Source organism: Vulpes lagopus, chromosome 21, assembly GCF_018345385.1.
Source record: "Vulpes lagopus strain Blue_001 chromosome 21, ASM1834538v1, whole genome shotgun sequence".
In the NCBI taxonomy this organism is placed as follows: domain Eukaryota; kingdom Metazoa; phylum Chordata; class Mammalia; order Carnivora; family Canidae; genus Vulpes; species Vulpes lagopus.
Genome location: NC_054844.1, coordinates 1103605 through 1110203, shown reverse-complemented (window position 1 = coordinate 1110203; position 6599 = coordinate 1103605). Strand labels below are relative to the sequence as shown.

Sequence of the window (6599 nt, the reverse complement as noted above, 5' to 3'; positions counted from 1 at the left end):
TCAATCAGTCACTCAATATCCTGGTCTTGGGAAGAGGGATGTTCTGGGATTCTGGACAGGGCGGCTGAGGCACATTACAGAATCCTATTCTGATGAGCTTTAAAAAGTAAGCAGGTGGCTCTTACTGATTATTTGGGCAGCTGTTCCAGAAGTGGTGATGTTTTAGATAGCTTTCAGGATCCCTTCCATGCTGAGACCCTATAACGTTTATCTCAGTTTTGCTAGTCTTCTAACCCCGATGTATCTTCGCCTTGTTTTCCTCATTCCAAATGAGGAGCTGACCCAGAGCAAGATCCAGATCCAGATTCTGTGGGACTCTGAGGCTTATACATATTTCAAAGACCCTCTTAGAGAAAAATAATTTTTTAAGTCTTTTTTTTAAGATTTTATTTTATTCATTCATAAGAGACACACAGAGAGAGAGAGAGAGAGAGAGGCAGAGACACAGGCAGAGGGAGAAGCAGGCTCCATGCAGGGAGCCTGATGTGGGACTTGATCCCGGGTCTCCACGATTACATCCTGGGCGGAAGGCAGCACTAAACTGCTGAGCCATCCGGGCTGCCCAAGAGAAAAGAATTTTAAACCACAAGTACAATTGGTCTTAGAAGAGGTACCTGCAGGTACTTGGAAGAGGCTTCAGTGACACCACAGGGAATCCCTTCTTATTTATTTATTTATTTATTTATTTATTTATTTATTTATTTATTTATTTATTCATGAGAGACACAGAGAGAAAGAGAGAAAGAGGCAGAGACAGGCAGAGGGAGAAGCAGGCTCCATGCAGGGAGTCTGACGTGCGACTCGATCCCAGGTCTCCAGGATCAGGCCCTGGGCTGAAGGCAGGAGCTAAACTGCTGGGCCACCGGGGCTGCCCAATCACTTTCTATTTAGAGATCTCTTCAAACTCTGAAGAGTCCATGAGTTTTTCCCCTTCCAAATCTTTTTTTTTTTTTTTTTTGATGAAATATTTTAATCTGATGGTGGCCCACTGTGCAGGGAGCACTCCCAGCTCCAAGAGGTCCCCTCCAGGTTATAAGGAAGTTCTCAAAAATAACTGGATTTGCAAGAGCCTGGCCCCTTGCTCATGGGGAGGGAGAGGGAATGGAACGGACAAAGCACTGAGGTATGCTCCCTCATCACTTGTCATTCATAAATCCAGTTCTTTTTTTTTTTTTTTTTTTTTCCCATAAATCCAGTTCTTAGCACAGCTCTTGTAATCCACCAGCTCTTCAGGCTGGATCCACAAGCCAATCTCCTTCTCCGCACTCTCCACAGAATTACTGCCATGGATAATGTTCCTGTCAACTTGGATGCAGAAGTCCCCATGGATGGTCCCAGGTTTGGAGTCCACAGGGTTGGTCTCCCCAAGCATCACTCGGCCTGTCTTTACCACATTCAAGCCCTCCCACACCATGGCAACCACAGGCCCTGACTGCATGTACTTCACCAGGCCGGCAAAGAATGGACGGTCCTTCAAGTCAATATAGTGCTCCTTGAGAAGGTCTTCAGAAGCCTGGATTAATTTCATAGCAATGAGGCAGAATCCCTTTTGCTTGAAACGCTTGATGATCTCTCCCACAAAGTCGCGCTGGACTCCATCAGGCTTGATGGCAATGAAGGTGTTCACCGTTGGCCATGGTCCTTTCCAGCTGCTACCGCCACAACTCCTTCTGGCGCCGCCCCCAAATCTTTTTCTGTTCTTTCCTTCCCTCTTGTTTGTTGGTTCCCCTCCCTTCCCTTGAGGCCTCTGGGACCAGAGGGACCTGCAGGATCAGCTGAGGTGGGGGTGGGGGTGGAGATGGACTACACACACAGGGAATCGATAACTATGGAGATACCTGGAGAATGGTGGGGGCCAGGTTTCTCACTTCATGAATAATAACAGGGTTAGACATGACAAGGCCTGAGGCTGGAATAAATCCATGCTATTGAACAGAATTGGAGATATGAGTGCAAACTCATGTTTGTTTGCTTTTTTGAAGTAAACTCTAGGCCCAACATGGGGCTTGAATTCCCGACCCTGCAATTAAGAGTAATACCCATAGGGCAGCCCTGGTGGCGCAGGGGTTTAGCGCCGCCTGCAGCCCGGGGTGTGATCCTGGAGATCCTGGATTGAGTCCCACGTGGGGCTTCCTGCGTGGAGCCTGCTTCACCCTCTGCCTGTGTCTCTACCTCTCTCTTGCTCTCTCTGAATAAATAAATAAATAAATCTTTTTTAAAAAAAAGTAATACCCACAGATAAACTTGGAAATAAATATACATGTATATGTATAAATATTTTTGTGTCTTATTATATGCCAGTAACAAACAAAAATTCAGTTGAGTAGCTATGAAGATATCTAATTGGCTTTATTCAGTGATTCACAGAATCAGACAGCATCCTATCTTTTTTTTTTAATATTTTATTTATTTATTTATTCATAGAGACCCAGAGAGAGACAGAGACAGAGACACAGGCAGAGGGAGAAGCAGGCTCCATGCAGGGAATCTGATGTGGGACTCGATCCCGGGTCTCCAGGATCACCCCTTGAGCCAAAGGCAGGCGCTTAACTGTTGAGCCACCCAGGCGTCCCGGTGATTATATTTTCTAAAATATTTTTTTAGATGTTTTTGTTTTCTTTTTTGTTTCTTTTTTTTCCCTTAAGATTGTATTTATTTGACAGAGAGAGTGAGCACAAGCAGGGGGAGCAGCAGTCTGATGGAGAGGAAGAAGCAGGCTTCCCACTGTGAAGGGAGCTCCACATAGTACTTGATCCCAGGACCCTGAGATCATGACCTGAGCCAAAGGCTGATGCTTAATTGGCTGAGCCACCCAGGCACCCCCCTAAAATAATTTTTATCAGGATCTCTAATCCTACATGTTCTTCTTACATGTGACTTTGAGTTTTCCATTGAAAAGTGGGGTCTATCTCCCCTTCTCTTGAAAGTAGGAGGGCTTAGAAAAGAGAGAGATGACCAACTGAGGATGGCAGAAGTGATACCATGTGACTTCCAAGGTCAAATTAGAAAAGACAACAGCATTTCTGCTTTATTACCTGAACACTTACTTTAGCCACCATACTGCAAGGAAGTTCACATTGGCCATTGTGAGGACCTATGCCGAGCCCTGAGATTGTATAGAGACAAGGAGATACCTGGCCAGCTCCTGACTGCTCCAGCTCCACCACCATTTTAACCGTAACCTCAAGAGAGACCAAACTAGAATTGCCTACCTGGTCCCTTCCCAAATCCCTGGCCTACAAAACCTATAGGACACAATAAATTTATGTTATTTCTTAAACCATTAAGTTTCAGGATAATTTGTTACACATCAATAAGTAACTAGAATAGTAATGATTGATGATACCTGGGTAGCTCAGTTGGTCAAGCATCTGCCCTCAGCAGGGGTCATGATCCCAGGGTCCTAAGATCGAGCCCTCCATGGGCTCCCTGTTCAGTGAGCAGGGAGCTTGCTTCTCCCTCTCCCTGGCTCTTGCTCTCCCTTGCTTCCTTTTCTCTCTCAAGTAAATAAATAGAATAATGATTATAATAATAGTAGATTCAGGCAATAATCTTCAGTGGCTACAAAAACTAATGGGTTAAAGATTTGATGAGGAATAAGATTCTTACATAAAGTGTTTCCTCATTAAATATTTATAGTCACAAAGTGGAAATTTTTACAGTTCCAAATCCTGGCAGATATTTCCTTGACAAAGTGAACATCATCATAATGGGTCAGATTGACATCCTATACATTGGTATGCTGATAAATGTTTAACTGGCTGGGGGCAGCCCTAGTGACTCAGACTCAGCGGTTTGGTGCCTGCGTTAGGCCCAGGGCGTGATCCTGGAGTTTCCGGATGGAGTCCCACATCAGGCTCCCTGCATGGAGCCTCTTTCTCCCTCTGCCTGTGTCTCTGCCTCTCTCTCTCTCTCTCTCTCTCTCTCTCTCTGTGTGTGTGTCTCATGAATAAATAAAATCTTAAAAAAAAAAAAACTGGCTGGAACAGCACAAGTGGGGGGGGGGGGGCGTGCTATAAATTTGTAATATTTGCTGATTTCTGTAGTGTAAAAACTCCCATGATGTCTCAGCTGCCTAGCTAGTGCAATTGGTAGAGCATGCAATTCTTGATCTCAAGGTTGTGAGTTTGAGTGCCACTTGGAACCGAGAGCTTACACTAAAAAAAAATTTTTTTTTTAAGATTTTATTTATTTATTTAGGAGAGACACAGAGAGAGAGGCAGGCAGAGACACAGGCAGAGGGAGAAGCAGGCTCCATGCAGAGAGCCCGATGCGGGACTTGATCCTGGGTCTCCAGGATCACGCCCCGGGCCAAAGGCAGGTGCCCAACCACTGAGCCACCCAGGCGTCCCTAAAAAAAAAATTTAGAAAAAAGTTCCCACAAAGACCAGTTTCAAACCACCATTGGTTTAACAGCAGGCTGAAATTTTTACAATTGTTTGTTGTTTGCTGGTGCAGACTGCCTTCAGCAGGCCCTGAGCCAGGTGGCTCCTGATGTGAGGCACTGAGAAGGACAAGGCATCACTCCTGAGGCATTCCCCTGAAAATGTATAACCTGGAATCTCTTCACAAGGCAACATGGACCTGAAAACATGGACCTGAAATGAGGGATATTCTCCCAAATAACTGGTCTGGACTCTTCAAAAATGTCAGGGTCACAAAAGACAAGGAAAGACTGGGTACTGTTCCAGAGTAAAAGAAACAACAGAGGGTGTAACTAAATGTAACATGTGATCCTGGGTTAGGTTCTGGGGCCAGAAAAGAAATATGCCTGGAAGGGCCAGGGCCAGATGGTAGTGTTTTATCAATGTTAATTTCCTGATTTGGATGGTTACACAGAAGAATAGCACTGTCTTTAGTAAATGTATACTAGAGCATTTAGGAGAAATGGGGCATAATGGCTGCATCTTAAGTCTTGAATGTTTAAAAAAAAATAGGATCTATCATGCAGACATTGAAAGAGATACAGAGGGCAGCCCAGGTTTAGCACCAACTGCAGCCGGGGTGTGGTCCTGGAGTCCTGGGATGGAGTCCCACATCAAGCTCCCTGCATGGAGCCTGCTTCTCCCTCCACCTGTGTTTCTGCCTCTCTCTCTCTCTCTCTCTCTCTCTCTGTCTGTCTCTATGAATAAATAAATAAAATCTTAAAAAAAAAAGAAAGATGCAGATACATATACAAAGGATGATACTGCAAGTCATAAAATGTCAATAGTTGGAGAACCTAGACAAAGAGTCTAACATTAGAGTATTTTGTACTAGTCTTGCAACTTTTCTGAAGGTTTCACATTATTTCAGATCATAAGAAAAATGTTCCATGGTTTTTCCTAAGGCTGGATCCCAAATTCTCACCTGCTGAGAAACAGGATGATTTGCATCTCCAACAACATTCCCTTGGTTTGAATTTTGAGAAGTCTCCCTGCCCTTCCCAGGGAGCTGTGCCAGCTGACAAAAAGCTCCAGGATCCAAAAAAAAAAAAAAAAAAAAAAAAGCTCCAGGATCCAGAAGGAGGGGGCTGGACCAGGGAATTCATCATGGGCCAAATAATGGGGACTTGTAAAATAAGACTGGCAAGTCAAGGACTCTTGGTGTCTCAGGCTATTAGGTTTTTCTAGATCAGACAATTTACCTGACAAAGAGGGAAAAAGCATTTAACCTTACTCCAAGAAATAAATATAGATTACATAATTCGAATTACAAAAATGTTTTACAGAAGGCTTTGCTTCAGATTTCCTTGAAATAAATAGCAAGCCCCCAGGTGCAGCATGATTTCATTTATAAAAATTCAATTAACACATAAGTTTTTCCAAAAAACATATGTCAGGGTACCTTCTGGGAAGTCCTACAGGAGAAATAAGTGAAATCAGTTTTAATGACTCCACTCCTGGCAGAAATATTACTTAGTTCCAAGATGGCTACAGCCTGTTTCCCAGATAGTCATATCTTAGCATCTGATTCTGTTGATGTTTCTAGTTCTCTGCTAGGACTCAGCCTATTGAACAAAGCATGCAAGACAAGACTAGCAGCTGGTTTAATTTGCCAAATCAGAGATCACACTAAGTCCAGGCCAGAGCCCTTACACTCCTGGAAGATGCCTATAATCATGACAACTTGCTACAGAAGTCCATTCTGCTCAGTTCCATTTTCACCATTTATTAAACATAAGTTGGCAGAGTTGGGACCTATATACTATCTACTGGGGTTGGTTAAGGCAATAAATCAAAGACTGTCAGAATTGGACAGGAGCTGAAAGGTCATCTTGTTCCATCTGGGTACCAGCCTGTGGTTGAGGACCTCTAATCACCAAGAGTTTTTCCAGTGTCATGAACCAAATAGTGATAAACTACTAATGGAGAGAGGGTTGGCTGCGGCCTTTGAGCTCAGGTGCAGGTGATGGGTGATGAATGAGCAGACACTTGAATCCTCCGGGGACTTCTAATGAATTCTTTGATCCTCCTACACTTCCTTTAGTCAAGTGAAGACAGGGCTGGCTTCTTGCCTTACTTCTCCTGAAAACCAGGTCAGGAGCCAGAATTTGATCACGGGAGATCTTTTCTTTGGGGGAGACTCTGCTCTGTTCTCTCTTGCTTCAGCAACCAGCT

General features: G+C 44.0%; 1 pseudogene; it reads right to left on the bottom strand.

The window, feature by feature from the left end:
* Positions 1-827: 827 nt before the first annotated feature.
* Positions 828-3170, bottom strand: LOC121480089 (annotated as a pseudogene).
* Between the last annotated feature and the right edge of the window lie 3429 nt (positions 3171-6599).